Genomic DNA, 22,399 nt, shown 5'->3' with positions numbered 1-22,399 from the left:
CTAATGAGCGTATCTGGGATGCCTTGCAACGTGCCGTTCCCCTCATACTATTAAGGATTTATGGACAGCCTCGAAAGATTCATGGTGTCGATTCCCTCCAGCACTACTTCAGACATTTGTCGAGTCAATGCCACGTCGTACTGCGGCACTTCTGCGTGCTCGCGGGGGCCCTACACGATTTTAGGAAATTGTACCAGTTTCTTTGGCTCTTCAGTGTATGTGGTAGGAGAAAAACGTCTGGCTGTCTGCTGTGGTAACACCAGTGTAGCCAACTTACCTTTCTCAGTAGAGGCAAAGAGATTTGTATCCTTTCTGTAGTCAGTAGTTGGTTGCGGAAAGGACCTTTCTGGTCTCTTCCGGCTACCCGGGGGATGTGCGTTGCAGGGAGAGCGTGTTCTCGGCACGCAGCACTGGATCCTTGGTGAGCGAAGACGGTCCTCTCAGGAGTGACTTGGCGCTCGCGAATGTGTTAGTGTGCGGTTGTTGTTGTTGTTGTTGTTGTGGTCTTCAGTCCTGAGACTGCTTTGATGCAGCTCTCCCTGCTACTCTATCATGTGCAAGCTTCTTCATCTCCCAGTACCTCCTGCAACCTACATCCTTCTGAATCTGCTTAGTGTATTGATCTCTTGGTCTCCCTCTACGATTTTTACCCTCCACGCTGCCCTCAAATGCCTCAGAACATATCCTACCAACCGGTCCCTTCTTCTTGTCAAGTCGTGCCACAAACTCCACTTCTCCCCAATTCTATTCAATACCTCCTCATTAGTTATGTGATCTACCCATCTAATCTTCAGCGTTCTTCTGTAGCACCACATTTCGAAAGCTTCTATTCTCTTCTTGTCCAAACTATTTATCGTCCATGTTTCACTTCCATACATGGCTACACTCCATACAAATACTTTCAGAAACTACATGCCTACACTCCATACAAATACTTTCAGTAACGACTTCCTGACACTTAATTCTATATTCGATGTTAACAAATTTCTCTTCTTCAGAAACGCTTTCCTTGCCATTGCCAGTCTACATTTTATATCCTCTCTACTTGAACCATCATTAGTTATTTTCTTCCCCAAATAGCAAAACTCCTTTACTACTTTAAGTGTCTCATTTCCTAATCTAATTCCCTCAGCATCACCCGACTTAATTCGACTACATTCCATAATCCTCGTTTTGCTTTTGTTGATGTTCTTCTTATACCCTCCTTTCAAGACACTGTCCATTCCTTTCAACTGCTCTTCCAAGTCCTTTGCTGTCTCTGACAGAATTACAATGTCATCGGCGAACCTCAAAATTTTTATTTCTTCTCCATGGATTTTAATACCTACTCCGAATTTTTCTTTTGTTTTCTTTACTGCTTGCTCAATATACAGATTGAATTACATCGGGGAAAGGCTACAACCCTGTCTCACTCCTTTCCCAACCACTGCTTCCCCCTTTCATGCCCCTCGACTCTTGTAACTGCCATCTGCTTTCTGTACGAATTGTAAGTAGCCTTTCGCTCCCTGTATTTTACCCCTTCCACCTTCAGAATTTGAAAGAGAGTATCCAGTCAATATTGTCAAAAGCTTTCTCTAAGTCTACAAATTCTAGAAACGTGGGTTTGCCTTTCCTTAATCTTTCTTCCAAGGTAAGTCGTAAGGTCAGTATTGCCTCACGTGTTCCAATATTTCTACGGAATCCAAACTGATCTTCCCCGAGGTCGGCTTCTACCAGTTTTTCCATTAGTCTGTATAGAATTCGTGTTAGTATTTTGCAGCTGTGACTTATTAAACTGATAGTTCGCTATTTTGCACATCTGTCAACACCTGCTTTCTTTGGGATTGGAATTATTATATTCTTCTTGAAATCTGAGGGTATTTCGCCTGTCTCATACATCTTGCTCACCAGATGGTAGAGCTTTGTCAGGACTGGCTCTCCCAAGGCCGTCAGTTGCGGTGGTGTGTACCTATTCCAACTGATGTACACGTTTGATATGCCAGTTCATTTTTAAGTTCGGTAGTCGAATTCTTACATTTTTTTCAGGTTGTAGTCACCGGTATTTCTGTATTATAGTAAGTTTTTCCGGACCCCGCTTTGTGTAAGCAGAACACGTGGTGTAGAAAGTTCGTTTCTTCAACACACGTTTAAAATTCAGCTGTCTGACATCTCTTTTAACTGGAACGTAGGTGTGAACTTTACTCATGTGTATTCCATTTGTTGTACTTTTCATTTCGTTTCAGTTTTAAGATCGCGTAGCTTTTTTCATACCACGTGGTGGTGATTTCGCCGTACGTAATTTCGGTACCATCTTAAATATGTTTTATTCTTATTTCCGCTTGATATTTTATTGGGTCTTGTGTCTATACGATTTACATCTGTGTTCTTTAAGTTCTCATGGGTCTCAGTAATTTTGCTTTGTTCATGAGTATCCACGGAATTCGCTGGCGTTTCACGGCAGAGTACCTTAGTTTCATGTGCGAGGTGATGCAGATAAATTTCTTTGTCGGAATGTATTCCATAGTATTGTTATTCAGAAAAATTGGGCCACTGCGATAGGGATGAACCAGTGAGCCTACGACTTGTTGTGACAAGCAAAATTCTCTTTTTCTCTATTTATGTGCGTGTGAATCGGGTATGTTTGTGTGAACTTATCACATGCGCGCCTAAGATTTCTCTTTCATTTATCACCGCCATGTACCTCAGCATTCAATATAATAATAACATAAGTGAGTCAGTTAATTAAATAACGGGCAGTAACAGAGAAAAGTTTAGAATTTTTAATACGATGTTTTATTTTAATAAACTGTGATGACTCTTTCTCAGACCAACCGAACATCTTTTGTAACATTATTTTTAAAACATTCAACTTGGCCTTTCTGAAGCGCAAAAGGCAGGCCTTATAACTGTAGAATTTTGAGTTATTATCTTTCTGTTGGGTCTAAAGCTCCTACTTCCTCTGAATTGGCCGGCCGAAGTGGCCGTGCGGTTAAAGGCGCTGCAGTCTGGAACCGCAAGTCCGCTACGGTCGCAGGTTCGAATCCTGCCTCGGGCTTGGATGTTTGTGATGTCCTTAGGTTAGTTAGGTTTAACTAGTTCTAAGTTCTAGGGGACTAATGACCTCAGAGGTTGAGTCCCATAGTGCTTAGAGCCATTTGAACCTGTGAATTGTATGATTTGACGTTTTTACATAAATTGTTCCCATATGCTTATTCAATATATTCACTTGGATCTGTTTATTAATATTAGCGCTTTAGTTATACTCACCAGTTCAGTGATTAATAGTCCTTATGTTAGATTTTCCCATTTTTCATTAAATCGGGTGGCGACCTAGAAAAATTTTGTGGCACACGAAACTTACAGAGACTGCTGAGTAACAAATTGCATAATTACCCTCAGTTTCCGTCTGCAAATCTCTAATTAACATTTACCTTCTCTGTGCGATGGCAATGGGAATACAGTGCTGTTAAATCAGACTTACTAAACACAGCCCTCCGAAATTCCTTCACCAAAGAAAACGAAGTAAATATTCCAGATTTCAAATCAAAAACAGCTGCCAACATGAGGAACTTCTAAGTAGATTTCCTCGGAGTAGTGAACTTGAATCACTTAATAAAAGCAAGTCTTCCGATCCAGACTGTATACCAGTTAGGTTCCTTTCAGAGTATGCTGATACAATAGCTCCATACTTAACAATCATATACAACCACTCGCTCGACAAAAGATACGTACCCAAAGACTGGAAAGTGGCAGAGGTCACACCAATATTCAAGAAAGGTATTAGGAGTAATCAGCTAAATTACTGGCCCATATCATTAACGTCGATGTGCAGCAGGATTTTCGAACATATAATGTGTTCGAATATTATGAATTACCGTGAAGAGAACGATCTATTGACTCACAGTCAACATGGATTTAGAAAACGTATTTCTTGTGGAACACAGCTAGCTCTTTACTCACACGAAGTGTTGAGTATTATTGATAAGGGATTTCAGATTGATTCCGCATTTCTGGATATCCAGATGTACCTCATATGCGGCTTGTATCAAGTTGCGTGCTTATGGAATATCGTCTTAGTTATGCAACAGGATTCGCGATTACGTGTCAGAAAGGTCACAGTTAGTAGTAATTGACGGAAAGTTATCGAGTAAATCAGAATGATTTCTGGTGTCCCCCAAGGTAGTGTTATAGGCCCTCTGCTATTCCTACCTAAACAGGCGATTTTGGAGACAACCTGAGCAGCCGTCTTAGGTTATTTACAGATGAAGCTGTAGTTTATCATCCAGTACAGTCATCAGAAGATCAATACAAATTGAAAAACGATTTAGAAAAGACATCTGAATGGTGCGAAAATTGGCAGTTGACCCTAAATAACGAAAAGTGTGAGGTCATCCACATGAGTGCTAAAAGGAATCCGTTAAACTTCGGTTACACGATAAATCAATCAAATCTAAAGCCCGTAAATTAAACTAAATAGCTAGGAATTACAATTACGAGCAACTTAACTTGGAAAGAACACACTGAAAATGTGGTGGGGAAGGCGAACCAAAGACTGCGATTTATTGACAGAACACTTAGAAACGTTACAGATTTAGTAAAGAGACTGCCTACACTACGCTCGTGGGGTGGACATCGTTAAAATAAAGGCGTTTCTCGTTGCGGCGGGATCTTATCACTAAGTTTCGATCACCAACTTTCTCATCTGAATGCGAAAGTATTTTGTTGACTTTTGATGAACCGCCTGCCAGGCGCTTGAGTGTGATTTGCAGAGTATCCATGCAGATGCAGCTGTAGATGTAAATACCTCTTAATGAGTAGATTATGATAGCATTTTAAATTTTTAAATTCGGTCAGTAATTATGTTAAATCCTAAAAATCTAATTTTTGCCAACCTTACCGGTTCCCGGGATAACGTTTTTGTAATGCAGATTCCTACTGCGTCAGTCTGACGGATGGCAATAGGGTGGTATTTCACCATGTCACTTGGTGCACAGGCGGACGCTACAGAATAAACTCACTAGCCTCTATAACTTTCTAAGAAGTGCTCTCGAGGAGAATTTTTTAGAAATCTAAAAGAAAGTTGCTGACGAATGATACTGCGTATGGTGTACCATTGAACGGGATCAAAACCATTTATTACGGTTAGTCACTCATAAAACTTCCATCTACCGAGCAAACAGCTACCATACTTAAACTAAAGCCCTATCTTTGATACACTTAACACGAAAACAGGTAATCTCACACTAATGAGGCATGTAATGTTACAATTTGTTTCTACGTTATCCTGAACACATTCTCTTCTCTATACTCGACATAACCTTCCGACAAACCCTCAATTTAAAGCGCTATGCAGTATCTCCACCACTGAAGTACATGTAGATGTGTCGTATTTGTTTCATGTGATAAACTTTTCTTAATTTTGCTTGCGGTTTTCATTTTATAACAGTTTTAAAAACCAACCCGAACATAGACATCATGTTACGCTGCGCATCACTGTAACTACAACCATGTGATCGGTGTCTGGGGAACGCGGGAGAGTTACACCCATTACGCTTCCAAATAATGACCACTGAAGTGGACGAACACTATCCTAATTACACTAAAGAGCCAAAGAAACTGGTACACCCGCCTAATATCGCGTAGGGCCCCCGCGAGCACGCAGAAGTGATGCAACACGACTTGGCATGTACTCGACAAATGTCTGAAGTAGTGTTGGAGGGAAGTGACACCACGAATCCTTCAGGAGTGTGCATAAATGCGTAATAGTACGAGGGGGTGGAGATCTCTTCTGAACAGCACGTTGCATCCCAGATTGTTCATGTCGGGGGGGGGGGCTGGGTGGCCAGCGGAAGTGTTTACACTTAAAAGAGTACCTCAAGCCACTCTGTAGCAATTCTGGACATGTGGGGTGTCGGGTGTCGCATTATCCTGCTGGAACTACCCAAGTCTGTCGCAATGCTCAATTGATATCAATGGATGCAAGTGATCAGACAGGATGCTTTCATACGTGTGACAGAGTCGTGTCTAGACGTATCAGGGATCCCATATTACTCCTAATGCACACGCTATAGCGTCCCCAGTTAAATAATACGAAAAGACTTAAAAACAGTATTTATAAAGAAGAGACATTTAAAAATTGAATAATATACATTTTATCATCTACCCGTATTATAGTAATTTCTCTGTGTACGTTTCGAGGGCAAAGAAATATAACAAAATGATCTAAAGAGACGACAAGATACGCTCTTTTGTTAATTTTTTAGTCGTCTTCACTTCTTCTCTTGTCTTGGTTGCGTGTTGACGGACATCTTGCGAGTGCTGGTAAATGTAAGAATATTTGTACTAATTAAGCAGATAATATATTGATTTAATGTTATTGTTCACTTTTCATTTGTAAGAGGTGATACCGATTTCATGTCCGCCTTCCTTGAATTAACCTGCATTCGAGTAATTTACAGTTCAACAATCGCAGCGGCCGATGCAGCCAACGACGCCATTACGTGGCGATATTAACTATAAAAAATTAGCGGAAGCGGAAAACTCGCCCGCTATTAATATAATATACATTTTTCTCCACAGCCGCCCGACGCTGTAAAAAATACGTAGCTTTAAGATTCTTATTTTCAGTACAACAGCCGAGAGCCAGAGCCAGGACTCCGACTACAATGCAATGGTTAACGGAGGTGAGAAAAAATACTCTCGCGCGTGTGTGGGCCGCAATTGCAATTAATAACTAAAGATTTTTTGATTTAAAGTGAACTGACTAGCCGAGGAAATTAATATGAAAAGTTTTTCCATTGTTAAACTTATATGCTCATGTTTTAAGATTCAGCGACTCCAACGTTCATTAACGGAACAAATAATTTATACTGAAGATTAATATTGGTAAGAAAAAAGAACTTCACAAAAGCAGTTAATTGTAAATCAAAATTAAATGAAATATCAGTTTCATTAAGGCCCACCACGTAAGTCGGCAACAATCAACATTACCAATAAATGATATATTAAATTACGACGGGCGACGGACGCGAGAACGTCCCACACCGTTACAGATCCTCCAACAGTTTGGACAGTCCCCTACTGGAGTGCAGGATTCATAGATTCATGAGGTTGTCTCCATACCCGTACACATCCATCCGCTCGATACAATTTTAAGAGAGACTCGTCCGACCGGGCAACATGTTTCCAGTCATCAACAGTCCAACGTCGGTGTTGACGCGCCCAGTCGACGCTTTGTGTAGTGGAGTTATTAATTATCAAGGGTATACGAGTGGACCTTCGGCTGCGAATTACCGTAACGCTGAATGGCTGAGAATTGTTGATGTCCCAACACTGATATCTGCAGCAAATTTGTGGAAGGGTTGCACTTTTGTCACGTCGAATGTTTCTCTTCAGTCGTCGTTGGTCCCGTTCTAGCAGCATTTTTTTCCGGCCGCAGCAATGTTGGAGATTTGATGTTTTACCGGATTACTGACATTCACGGTACACTCATGAGCCGGTCGTACGGGAAAATCCCCACTTTACCGCTACCTCGGAGATGCTGTGCCCCATTGCTCATGGGCCGTATGACCACGTTCAGACTCACGTTCATCTTGATAATCTGCCACTGTCGCAGCAGTAATCGACGTAACAACTACGCCGACCACAGCGCCGTATTCTGCCTGTTTACATATCTCTGTATTTGAATAAGCATGCCTATACCAATTTCTTTGTAGCCTCAGTGAATGTAAGTTGATATTTGCTAAGGTATTTGTAAATCAATGCTTTGTCTTTCAAGCAATAATTGATACCCTTTTTTTATAGGCTTTGTTCCCGTCGCTCCAAGATAACGTAGTGCCGTATTCGACAAATCACGTGTTTGCCATGTAATACGCACGAGTACTTCCTGAGCAGCATATGATGGAAAGTATGGCTTCAAGTACCTACTGAAGAAACGAAGCTTTTGTCTGTCTTAAATTCGTAACAGGCTTGGGAATTATTCCTGAAACATTCTTGTCAGGTCTGAAGTAAGAGTGTACCTCAACGCATTATGTACTGGTAGTAATAGAAACATCTTTGACCTGTCAGGGAAAAGTCTTACTTGCTGTACATGTTATCAAAACAAACCAGCATGATCAAATAGTCGCCGGCCGATGTGGCCGAGCGGTTCTAGGCGCTTCAGTCTGCGACCGCGCGACCGCTACGGCCGCAGGTTCTAATCCTGCCTCGGGCATTGATGTGTGTGATGTCCTTAGGATAGTTAGGTTTAAGTAGCTCTGAGTTCTAGGGGACTGATGACCTCAGATATTTAGTCCCATAGTGCTCAGAGCCATTTGAACCACTTTGATCAAATAGTCGCTGCTTTCTCGAAGATGGAGATCTTACAGATGAGCCTGCACAAAACTGTGCGCTCTTAACAGAACCGTGCCTATGACATTTTGCCATCTGGTTGTGGAGGGAGGGGGAAAGGTGCGGTTGGAGGATGGAGATGAATGATGTGCCGTTCACACCGACACAGGCACAACACTGATCAAAGTCAACAAAAGTTTTCTGACCAAGGAAAGAGACGTGTGCTTCGACGACAAAAGCAAAATCACACTTACAGAGTCTCACAGCTATAAAGACTTAACAGTATGGCGATCCAGAGTCTGACAAAGTAACACAGTTTCGATCTTCGTAGACTTGTGTGCCGGTGAAGCTGTCTCGAATAACATCGGCATAGGAACAGAGAAGCCTATCCTGGATACAGTCTAACTGCACCAAGGGAAAACGACGACAGCTGAATAAAGCCGGTCGACCCCTACAGTGGGCGGCCTACGACGATGGGGAAGTCGCACCCGCCCGGAGGCAAGGAGAGGATCTCGGAGACGAAGGAAGTGACATGTGCACCTTTTTTTCACGCTATAAATCCAAATGCCATCGTTGAGACGATCCAGATATCACGGTGGAAGGTAATTAGTGGCTTGAGTTAACTTTATTATGAATAAACGTTTGGGGTCAACTTCTTAGGGCCCGTATATCGGTCCGCAAGATACCGCCAGTTGGTGGAATGGGTTAGGATGTCATAGTACCAAGGAACGTGGTACCTTATACCGATGCCATAGGAGGGATATTGTCCTGCCCGGAGTTCTTATGTGGTACACCGAGTTACGCAAAGTGTCTACTTTGTTGTGCAAGGTGGTCGCCATTTGCGAACTGCCTCTAGTACTGTATCCACACGGAGGGCAGCGTGCAAGTCAACGATGCGAGTATAGCGGCTGGCACGAAGTATCCATCTGACTGCCATATTTCTTAAATCTTTTAGACGGCCAATTTGTGTCGGACTGGCAAGACGCTAGACCGAACAGCCATACAGTGTCTTAGAGGCAACATCGCCTTATATAAGCGAAGTTTTGCTGCGGTACTGAGGTCAGTATTATTGAAAAAAGGGAGGAGTTTCTTGGCCATACCAAAAGCTTTATTCCGAGAAGGTCAACATGTTTATGGAGAATGACGTGTTTGTCCAAAGTGACCCCCAGGTAAGTCACCGTTGCCCCCCCCCCCTCCCTCCCTCCCCCAGAGGATATCCCTCCCATGCAGCCTCAAGTTGGTAGGCATCGAGGGGTGTATCTTGTTGAAACAGGTGGCTCTCGTCTTATCAGGATTTTGTTGCACTTTATTGGTCTTACGCCAAGCGGTTGTGGCATCTAGTTGACATTGAAGGCGTCGAATTATTTCGTGAATATTTCTGTCGCTGGCGAGAAAAGCCGTATTATCGGCAAATTGCTCAATTTGGACTCCTGTGACAGTTAGCATGCCTTGACATAGAGATTAAATAGTAGTGGGGATGAAACGGATCCTTGAGGCAGCCCCACCTGGGCCAGTCGTGTATCAGACGATTGGCCCTCTACTGTATTAGTCACCTTTCTGTCTGCTGTAAGTTTCACATGGCAATTGGGTATTGAGCCGCGTATCGACTCGTGCTACATCTTGTGTTTAGATTGTATTGATTTTCCTTTTCTTCCCCTGACATGTTTGTTTGATATGTTGTCTGTCATTAAGTGGCTGCTTGGTTGTCTTTTCCCTCTGCTATCGATAGCTGCGTTTTTGCTTCCGGGAAACTGCTATGGAGGAAGTGAGATCTTTGACCGGTTGTAACCTCGTGTGGTGGCGACAATGCCACTAATTTTGTTACTAGTTGAATGACAGTCGTCATTTACTTCCATTAATGCTATTCACTGATGAAGCCAAGTTTACATGGGATGGATTCAACAACACACGTAATAACCATCAATGATCACAAGAAAATCCATACGCTACGATGGAAACCGATTTACAAGTTCGTTTTCCTATCGTAGTTTGACGCAACGTGATCGATAACTCGTTGATAGATCCAGTCACGTTAGAAGAGCGAATGACGATACAGAATTACTTGCGTTTTTTGGAAAATAATTCTGTTGAACATCGTGAGGATATTGCTTTTCGATACCGGACAAGCAACACATGTTCTTCTAATAGTGCACAAATGAACTCAAGTTGACGTTAGGATATTCGAACAAGTATTATGAACTATAGAACAACTGTAATGGGATGTGTACGATAATACTTAGAGGTGGTTGTGTTAAAAAGACCTATTTTTAAAGTAATACATTTTAAAAATCATGTAATGTTTACTGCCTGCTGTACATGATAAAAGTTGATACGCCCGCTAACCCGCAGGGCAGAACAGTGATTAGGATTGTGGTCAGTTTCACTCAAAATTGTAATTCATTATAATTTAATGACACCTTTAAACCAAAACGGCACATAGCCAAACCTTTAGAACTACGAGTTTCAAAAATCCAATTATTTCACGGCTGTGTCGTACAATGATATAATTTTGCAGGTACCGTGAGTGATATATGTGGTTACCGTCTGTAAAATGTATTGCGAATGGAGTTAATAGTATAGAACTACTAAATTAAAGCACCATCTTTGATGTGTACGAAAATATACAAGCGATAAACCTTTTTTCCCTTCATAATTTTGTGGAGGGATCGGAGAGAAAAAGTTTCGTAAGGCTTTGAAATTATGTGTTCAGTTTCTTGCAAGTTAGTAAGCGTTCTCATTCCCAAATACAGGAAAATATACTCTGTGACTTCATGCATCTCAGGCTACGCTTTTTTTTTTCACCTTCAAACTAACCCCTGTGATAGGTAGCTGGTTCTTGCCCCCACAGCGATTGTCGCCTGTCAGTAAGTTGTAAGGCATGCTGCGTCACGCTGCCTCAGTTTATAACTGTAGTACTTGACTTACTGTGATAAACCCTAAATATGATTATAACTCTTAATGAGTAGATTAAGTCAGCATTTTAAACTTTTAAATTCAGTCGATAATTATATGAAATATCGGAAAATAAATTGATATTGCCTCTGCAAACAGGTAGACAGGAAACCAGCAACAGCAGTTCTGCACCACACATTGGGTTCGCCGTTTAGTACACACATCAAAAAAGTTTTGCAACATCCCGGTTCCCAACACTCCTGAAGATAGACGTTGACTGTGGATATTGTATCACAGACACAGTCCCTTTGACTGTTCAGAGATGTCACTAAACCCGACCAAATATGTAAACAACCATACAGGAACAGGGCCTATTAGAGGGACGGGATCCGACAGTTCCAGTCATTCCACCATGAAGGAGCTACACTGCTCGTGTTGTCTGTAGTTCAACCATGCCTAGACTGCCAATATCGCCTTTCGATCGCGTCCGAATTGTTACTTTGTGCCAGGAAGGGCTCTCAACAAAGGAAGTGTCCAGGCTTCTCTGACTGAACCAAAGCGATGTTGTACGGACATGGAGGAGATACAGAGGCACGGGAACTGTCGATGACATGCCTCGCTCAGGCCGCCCAAGCGCTACTACTGCAGTGGATGACCGCTAGCTACGGATTATGGGTCGGAAGAACCCTGACATTGACGCCACCACGTTGAATTACGCTTTCCGTGCAGCCACTGGACGTCATGTTGCGACTCAAACTGTGCGAAATAGGCTGCCTAATGCGAAACTTCACGCCCGACATCCATCTTTGCAACCACCACACCATGCAGCGCGTTACAGATGGGCCCAACAACATGCCGAATGGACCGCTCAGGATTGGCATCACGTTCTCTGCACCGATGAGCGTCGCATATGCCTTCAACCAGACAATCGTCAGACACGCGTTTGGAGACAAACCGGTCAGGTTGAACGCCTTAGACACACTGTCCAGCGAGTGCAGCAAGGTGGAGGTTCCCTGCTGTTTTTGGGTGGTATTATGTGGGGTCGACGTGAATGCCATCCTCAGACCGATAGTGCAACCATGTCGGCAGCATGTTGGCGAGGCATTTGTCTTCATGGACGACAATTCACGCCCCCCATCGTGCGCATCTTGCGAATGACTTCCTTCAGTATAACGACATCGCTCGACTAGAGTGGCCAGCATGTTCTCCAGACATGAACCCTCTCGAACATGCCTGAGGTAGACTGAAAAGGGCTGTTTATGGACAACGTGACCCTCCGACCACTCTTAGGTATCTACGCCGAATCGCCGTTGAGGAGTGGGGCATCTGGACCAACAGTGCCTTGATAAACGTGTCGATAGTATGCCACGACGATTACAGTCATGCATCAATGCAAGAGGACGTGCTACTGAGTATTAGAGGTACAGCAATCTGGACCACCACCTCAAGGTCTCACTATATGGTGGTACAACATGCAACGTGTGGTTTTCATGAACAATAAAAAGGGCGGAAATGATGTTTATGATGACCTCTATTCCAATTTTCTGTACGGTTCCGGAACTCTAGGAATTGATGTGTTGCAAAACATTTTTTGATGTGTGTAATACAGATTAGGCTGTTTCCCCTTTTGATTCTCCTTCGCTGCTTTTCCCCCGTCTCCTTTCTTTCGCCTGAAGTTATGTTTCAGTACCATACAATTGGAGCGACAGATTATAATTCAGAATTTCGCAGTGATTGTAGGCCCATGTGGACTATCTCTTATTTTTTGTATTAGCCTATAATTACTAGAAACGTATTGTCGAAAGGACATACTCTGCGTTAACCAATACTTATTTTTTCTTTTTCTCTGTTTACCAGTTTCACGAAAACTACACAAACAGTATACTAGAAGTTCCTTGTGCTCTCCCCAGCAGATAGGAACCTGCGGTGATTTAATAATATGTACACAATCGCTGCTATGCAACATCTGTTTCCATCGTAAATGTTGAACCGCGCGGATGATGCTGGTTTTGATTGTAGCCGACCATGATGTACTCTCCTCATCACACTGGTTGAATCCCATTACATGTCAGTCATTCCTGGCTGTATTACCGTTTCTATTAATTTCGGCATTTACTGATAAGAAAAACTATCAATCAGTAAAACTTCCTGCCAGATTAAAACTGTGTGCCCGACCGAGACTCGAACTCGGGACCTTTGCCTTTCGCGGGCAAGTGCTCTACCATCTGAGCTACCGAAGCACGACTCACGCCCGGTCTCACAGCTTTACTTCTGCCAGTATCTCGTCTCCTACCTTCCAAACTTTACAGAAGCTCTCCTGCGAACCTTGCAGAAGTAGCACTCCTGAAAGAAAGGATATCGCGGAGACATGGCTTAGCCTGGGGGTAGAGCACTTGCCCGCGAAAGGCAAAGGTCCCGAGTTCGAGTCTCGGTCGGGCACACAGTTTTAATCTGCCAGGAAGTTTCATATCAGCGCACACTCCACTGCAGAGTGAAAATCTTATTCTGGAAACATCCCCCAGGCTTGGCTAAGCCATGTCTCCGCAATATGCTTTCTTTCAGGAGTGCTAGTTCTGCAAGGTTCGCAGTAGAGATTCTGTGAAGTTTGGAAGGTAGGAGACGAGATACTGGCAGAAGTAAAGCTGTGCTTCGGTAGCTCAGATGGTAGAGCACTTGCCCGCGAAAGGCAAAGGTCCCGAGTTCGAGTCTCGGTCGGGCACACAGTTTTAATCTGCCAGGAAGTTTCATATCAGTGCACACTCCGCTGCAGAGTGAAAATCTCATTCTGTTAATAGCTCATGCTAGCTTTGGTTTTTTTTTTTTTCTCAAGGAACATTAAACAGCGATTTTTTTCTGGCAACAACAAGGAAAGATTTAGGCGAAATACGGCTAAGCTTTTCGATGTAGATATAACCGCCAGACGACTGGAAACATTTTCGCACACACACGATAACTTCTTTTTGCTCTCAAACTATATATAAATCAATGTAAAATGATCAGATTTCACTGAAGATTATGAAGAACGCTTCGAAATGCGTTTTGATTAGCTAATATAAGCGGTACTTTTGTTTGTATGAAAATATGAAGAAGCAATATACTCGTATTTCTTAAATTACAGACTCGTTATGTGCCGATGTTGTCTCATTTAGAGTATTATCAATCGAAATGTCGAAAGCTCGTATTCTGGGCCCTGGTTGTGCGATTTTATCCTTTGTTTTGTAAATGTTGTGGAAAATTAAAGACAATTGAGATTGACTTGGACAAAAGGAGTCTATGATCATTTAAGTAGTATATACTTTTCTCTTCAATGTGCTTTGATCAGATGCAGCGTATTGTAGTTCGAAACAATTTGTCCCGTTTGATATTTACTGCGCATCTCTATGTTAGCTTCTGTCACTTCGATTTGCGCAACTGAACGCTAAACACGATTTAGGCATGTGTATTTTATATTTCGATAAACAAATTGGAAAGAAAAATTAAACGATTCACTAGATAATGCAGTTTGCTTTCCACGCAGACAAACGATACACTGGCTCCTTTCAGTGTTCTGACCACTTTCAACATGGATGCCGAGTTAACGTTGGTAACCACAAGGAGAGCTGTAACTCGTGTGTTTAGCCACTCTATGAAATTTAAACTCGTTGTTCGTTATGCGCTACTTTTTAAACTTTGGTGCTACAAAATTCACAGTCAAACATACTGTATTTATCTTTGTATCTGATGATGGTGCAACAGACCGAAAACCAGTTTGTAAAACAATAAGTGTTGTAGAATATTCTTTTACAAAAAGCTGCATATCTCGGTATAAGTGGTGCATCAGGGAAATGGCTCGACTCATATCTGTCAAACAGGAAACAAAAAGTTGTAGTAGATAGTCAAGATGGTGTCCCATTATCTTCAGAATGGGGTACCATCACATGTGGAGTGCCTCAGGACTCAGTTCTGGGCCCTCTACTTTTTATTATATTTATAAATGATCTCCCTCTATGTACGGAATATTGTAGATTCACCATTTTCGCTGATGACACTACACTACTTATTGATAATTCAGTAGATAAACTTGAGGTAACAGCAAATAAGGTTTTAAATAAAACGGTGAATTGGTTTAACATTAATGGTCTCTCTTTAAATTACTGTAAAACAAACTACATTCAGTTCCACAAAACATCCAAAGATGAGGAAATAGTAGTAAAAATAGGTGAGCAGACAATAACCAGGGTAGATTCCTCAAAATACCTAGGCTTGCATATTAATACCAAACTGAATTGGTCAAACCACATCCTGGATCTATGCAAAAGACTAAGTTCAGCAACATACGCATTGCGCATTGTTTCTTCTTATAGAAATATGGAAACCATGAAGTCAGCGTATTATGGTTGCTTTCATGCAGTTTTGGCATTTGGAATTATATTTTGGGGAAATCAGCCACTGTCTAAAAAAGTACTGTGTGTACAAAAAAGAGCCATAAGGATCATGTGTGGAGTCCATCCTAGAGCCACATGCAGGAATCTTTTTAAGAAGCTTGAAATACTTAAATCCACTGCGCAATATATATTCTCTTTGATGCATAATAAGGAAAGAAAAATCCATCTTTAAGCTGAATAGTGCATTTCACAGTCACAATACTAGAAGGAAACATGATATGCACTATGAACAGCCAAATCTAAGTATGGTGCAGAAACGAGTCCATTTCAGTGGCTGTAAGATTTTTTATGCCCTCCCTTCAAGAATTAAGTGTTTGGTAGATGATGATTTCTTGCTTAAAAAAACCTTAAGGCAGTTCCTTTTGCAAGGATCATTTTATACAATAGAAGAGTTCATGAACTACACTGTTTAACATTTCTTGTATTGTAAATTGCAAATGTATGCCCAAATTTGTATTTGTAATAATGAATAATTTTATTGTAAACATATATTTTGCAATATTTATTTCTCTGTAACACTTATTATTTTGTAATCTTAATCTATCTCTAAAATGTATTTTTGTAATGGGACCTAAGTTACTATTTACTGTTTTTGTTTTGTTTTATGTATTACCATAAATTCTGGCCAAAAGCTTGACACGTTCCATATCCTGTAATAGTGTCGCAACATGGATCACCGCAACAAGAGATAAATAAATAAAATAAAAATAAACACCAGTGTTGCGTGTTTCATTTAGCATCTTTCAGTTAAGACTTCGCTTGATTTTATTGTTTGGTTAGCTGAACTGTGTATTGTTTATTTTCAGAGATGCCAATATGACATGAAATTCTCAAAAAATTCATTTATATTGTCTGCATACTTATGGGAACGTCAAAGTGGTGCAAGGTTAGTGAATTAAGACCTATAAATATAACTAATTTTCAATTAGAGTCTTTGAAGCAGGTACCATAGAGACAAAACCGTAGATGTGTAAGAAACAATAGTTTTATTACATATAGATTATCTCTGGGTAATAAAAACTTATTTCTTTTTTTTAAAAAAAGGAGACTGCGTTAAACACTTTTTACAGTGACGAAGTAAGATATTAATTATGTGGGGATTTAATATCAATTTGTTTCCAGAATGAGATTTTCTCTTTTTTATTAATCTGTTACTTTAAACTGACAAAAAAGCTATGAGTATCTTAAGCAGTTTCACCTGAAACCAGTATCGATGCAGCCCACACGAATAGCAGAGTTGCTATCTTCCTCATTAGACAACATCTTCATAAATATTGAGAATTTTGTCAGCGAGGCTCTAAATGTGACCTTACGTCTGACAGATCACAACACACTAGTAATATGAATAAATTCTTTTGTACCCAAGGTAGTAAAAAGTAAGGGTGAGTAAAAATAAGATGAGCGGTTTGTTTGCTGTCGGCTATCTCGAACAATCTAGAGCTGGCTTTTTCTTTTTTCTTTTGCTATCGGTTAATTCTTGAACAATCGAGAGCTCGCGACGTAATCGTGCTAGTTGGCGGGGCGGCACAGAGATGGCGGTGGCGGCGCCGGCCCCATTTGACGCCGCGCCGCTTTGGACTCGCGCTGGCAGTCAGTCGGTAGGCTGCGACAGCTCAAGTGCGACAGCTCGTGCGGGGGTGAGGGGTCGTCTCTTTTTTTTCCGTCGTAACGAGTCTCTCCCCCGCTCCTGCACCTACAATCGCTCGCGCAAAAGCTCGCTCGGAATTTCCCTCCCGGACGGAACAAAAGCAGCACGTGGACGCCTATTTCGCCTTTGATGATTCCTGTTCGCAATGGAGTTGTCACCAAAACACAGATGACCAAACAGGTAAGAAATAAAATTCTTAATTAAAGTCCATCATTCGAATGTTCTTTTCTACAACGAAACCTATTCCATGCGGAAGATGGAGAGCTGTAAATGGAATGAAGGCATATTTTCTCTTCCTGTTTTCTCAACATGAAGCTAGACTTTTGAGACACACATCTAAATACACACAGTGTTGTTAGAGCGCAGTTAAAATTTGACTGTAAAAAATTGGCAAAAAATTTGACCATGATGAAATTTATGCAGGTTGCCCTTGCGTGTTTCACACAGACTGCAAATACACACGAAGACCTTATTTTTTTCAACATAGGAAAAGAATCTTCTGAAAATCTTGATCCAACTGGTGGCTCACTCACAGTAAGGAGACTCCATTGTTCCGCTACTTCTTCAGGGTACAGGCGTTTAAGACGTGCGTCGGCCTGTTGTTGTTGTGGTCTTCAGTCCTGAGACTGGTTTGATGCAGCTCTCCATGCGTCGGCCTAGAGTGCGTTATTAGTAGCGGCGATTGCGAAAGAGCTGTAGCCAAGCGGGTCTTTACGTAATCTGTTTATTTCGTTGGTCCCATTGGAAACAGAAGAACCGGTACAAAGCGATTAAGATCGTTGGCGTGGCTAACGAAATTGGCTATTCGCTTTAATAATACGACTTTCGATGTCATTCCATATTCGATAAATCACTAGCGCTCACAATTTCGTGCGTATTTTTTCTGTTGACTAAGCTGGTTATTGTAATCGATGTTTTAAGCGACTCCGAAAACTCTAGTATTTTACATTCAAATTAATTGTGTTGGCAAATTTGCGCAGCTGTGCTGTTCGATTTCACTTGTTTTCTGTACTCTCTGCGTAACTGTTTTACAAAGCTAAATCATTCTCATAACTGCGGATGTATTTGTCGTCATAGTTTTTCATTTTATCTTTGCTTTTTTAACATATTCATTGACGCCGCCTAATATTAAAGGTTCTGAGCGTTTCATATGATGGACGTACCACCATTTCTAATTTTCCTTCTATTTGATTTAGATTAACCACTAAAAGCAAAGTCTTTCCCGTGTATTTTGATCCTTGATCTGAAAGCTATTGTCCTTGCACACTTTTGCGTGGTTTACGAAATTCAGCCAAGATAGTGAAATATTACATTTGTATATTTCCCAGTAAATAGTATTTCTGTACATTAGCAGGAAACAAAATGTAGTAAAAACCAGATGAGGGCTTGCAAAAAAAAAAAAAAAGGAATTATTTATTGATTTTTTTTTTGGTAATACTTATTGAAATGTAATTCGTGACGTTATGCAATTTTTATTTAATATTTGATGGCAGTGTATTTGTTCACTTTAAAACGTTTTAAAATTACTGAATGAATTGTACTTTTTTCCTGAGGAAGCTCAACGAAAAATTACAATTGGACCGTCCTGGGTTCGAATTATGCCCTGGCATAAAGTTCAATAACTATTTCTGTCAAGTTTCTGTATTAGATACGCATTCAAAATTAATTAGTCGCTTGCCAGTTGACGATTTCCAATACCATGATTTGATATTGCCCAATTGTTACGTAAAAAAAAAAAAAGTTACAATTTGCTAGCTTCGACAGTGGTCGAAAGCGACCGTGAAAGTAAAATAGAACGATAAAATAAAATAGCGTTTCGGTGGTGACAGTCGTTGGACGCGGTTCTTGGCTTTGTCGCTAACATTCCGCATGTAGCCACACTGCTTATTGATTGGCTGCCCTTCTAGTCTCTGCGTCGCTAGGTCTTGGCATGATGTGCGGAGTTGGGGGGGGGGGGGGGAGGCGAAGAATGCCGAGCGTCTGTGAGCGCCGGGCGCTAAATGGGATTATCCCGCGTCCTCCCCTTATTCTCTTCAAGCAGTTCGCGGAAGAAGAGACGAAGTGAACGGTGAGCGGCGTACGTAAGAAAAGGCGCAACGGACTGTCCTTTGTTCGCGACATTCTTCGCGGAACCTGCGGTGCTGCGATGAATTCCTGTCGCGTCACACGGCTGTCTGACAGCTGAGGGGTGAAGACGTTATGTTCTCGCGTGGTGCTGTCTGCAGCACAATCAAAGCTCCCATAAAATCCACTGTCTACATAAAAGTTATCGGTCAAGTGTTGTGTAAAATGCTTGTCTAAAAAAAAGTTAGAGAGACATTTGACGCACCTCATTCGCTGTACATGATTTCGAGCGGCAGTCAAAGCCGCGCCAAATGTTTCTCACATACATTTCACTTGTTGTTACTGTTGTGTTCTACAGTCTGAACACAAATCTGATGCGGCTCTCCATGCTACTCTTATCTTGTGAGAGCTTTATCTCCGAATAACTACTGCGACCTACATCCTTCTGAATCTACTTAGTGTCTTCATCTTTTGCTCTCCCTCTACGATTTTTACCGCCCACGCTTCTCTCCAATACTAAAAATTGGTGATCCCTTGATGTCTCAGGATATATCATATCGACCGATCCTTTATTTTGGTCACGTTGTGCCACAAATTCCTTGTCTCTCCAATTCTATTCTGTATCTCATCATTAGTAATGTGATCGGCCTACCTAATCTTCAACATTCTTCTATAGTACCACATTTCGAAAGCTTATATTCTCTTTCTATCTAAACTGTTTATCGTCCATGTATCACTTCCATACATGGCTACAATCCAGGCAAATACCTTCAGAAAATACTTCCTAACAAATCTATATTCGATGTTAACAGATTTCTCTTCTTCAGAAATGCCAATCTACATTTTATATCCTCTCCACCCCGAGCGTCATCAGTTATTTTGCTACCCAAACAGCAAAAATCATCTACTACTCTATGTATCTCGTTTCCTAATCTGGTTCCCTTAGCATCACCTGGTTTAATTCGAGTACATTCTATTATCCTCGTTTTGCTTTTGTTGATGTTCATCTTATATCCTCCTTTCAAAGCAGTGTCCATTCCGTTCAGTTGCTCTTCCAAGTCCATTACTGTTTCTGACAGAATTACAGTGTCATCGGTAAAACTAAAAGTTTTTATTTTTCTGCCTTAACTTTAATTCTTACTATAAATTTTTCTTTGGTTTGCTTTACTGCTTGTTAAATATATATATTGAATAACATTGGAGATAAACTACAACCCTGTCTCACTCCCTTCCCTTTCACGTACCTTTCAGAAAAATCATTTCGCAAAACAGATGACCGCTTTTTTAAAAATTTTGTTTACATTTTCATACTTTGTTGAGAAAGTATGACCTTACTGGCATATCCATTTGCTTTTCTAGCATCTTCAGTTCTCGAAAAAAAAATAATAATAACACTGTAACTGTAAACAAACATATTTCTTATGTAAATGCAAGATAACAAAAGGAATGTAGTAGCCAAACAGATTTTACCTACATTAAACTGACATCCAATGATCAGCCTTAAAATGGAAGTTTTACATACCGGCTTTTACGGGTATACATCATATAAAGAAGATTCTTGTAATATATTCGTAATTTGTTTGTCCTAAAATATCGCATTTAATCATGAGCGAAACCAAAACGTTTAGTGCGTCTTCGAATATAGAGCTCCGAAGTCTTCAGTTTTCAAAATGATCTTTTACACAACTGTTAGCGATCGTATGTGACGTAGGTTCTTAGGGGAGGCCTTGAAATTACGAAAACAATGCTGATTCGTATGAACTAAGTTATGGAATAAGCTTCATGCGAAATCCAACTCATTTCAAACTCACTGAATTCCATTTACCATTATTTTAAAAATCCTTGGAAGTCTTTCCAACTGAAGTGCCACGCTGTTGATTGGGTGTTACTAGGGAGTGCGAGAGGGGTGAATGTTGACATCTTTCATATCAGCTATCCACTCAAAGATACTGCCCAATAAGTCCCTTCAAACAAAAATTCTGTGTACGCGTTTCGGGTGCGCGTCGTTCATTTTTCGCGAGTACGACGAAATAAAATTACAACATGTGTTTCATGTTAGTAGCCGGCCGGTGTGGCCGAGCCGTTCTAGGCGCTACAGTCTGCAACCGCGCGACCGCTACGGTCGCAGGTTCGAATCCTGCCTCGGGCATGGATGTGTGTGATGTCCTTAGGTTAGTTAGGTTTAAGTAGTTCCACGTTCTGGGGGACTGATGGCTTCAGATGGTTAAATCCCACAGTGCTCAGAGCCATTTGAACCATTTTTTCATATTAATATGTGAGCTAATCATCAATCTCTGTAACACGACAGTTACACAGAGCATCATGGTTACAGAATAGGTAAATCACAAGTGTGGACTGTCACTGACCACTGTACGCCCAATGTTCTAGCTACGTTGTCGCTCTGTGGCGTCCCTTCATTTCCTTTTCGTCACTGCCGTAGCTCTCGCATTAGCTCGGCACTGGAGTTTTTACACTGTTTATTTTCCGTTTGACGAGGAAATTCGTCTGATTTGCGTTTTTTTACAATTCAGAGCATATTTACTAGCCATATGAGACGACACCGTTCATTATTTTCTAATTTTTAATTTGATAATATTATACCGACGGAAAAAAATAGTTGTACAAGGAAAAAAATTAAGGCAGAGTAATGAAATTGTGGGAACACATTTATCTAGGTAACATCTGTAGGTGATTAACATTGCAAGATCACAGGTGAATGGAAGAGCGAGATAAGCTATTGCAAATGGGAAATGCTGGTACATTAATAATCAGTGCAAACGCCAGAATGCCGTCCGGGGTGGCCGAGCGGTTCTAGGCGCTACAGTCTGCAACCGCGCGACCGCTACGGTCGCAGGTTCGAATCCTGCCTCGGGCATGGATGTGTGTGATGTCCTTAGGTTAGTTAGGTTTAAGTAGTTCTAAGTTCTAGGGGACCGATGACCTCAGAAGTTAAGCCCCATAGTGCTCAGAGCCATTTGAACCATTTTGAACCGCCAGAGTATTGAATTCGAGCGTTCAAAAGTGCACGGATTGTCTTTTACAGGTGCCGGATGTCAGTTTGTGG

This window comes from Schistocerca nitens, chromosome 12 (genome assembly GCF_023898315.1).
Source record: "Schistocerca nitens isolate TAMUIC-IGC-003100 chromosome 12, iqSchNite1.1, whole genome shotgun sequence".
Classification (NCBI taxonomy): domain Eukaryota; kingdom Metazoa; phylum Arthropoda; class Insecta; order Orthoptera; family Acrididae; genus Schistocerca; species Schistocerca nitens.
This window is presented reverse-complemented; position numbering follows the sequence as displayed.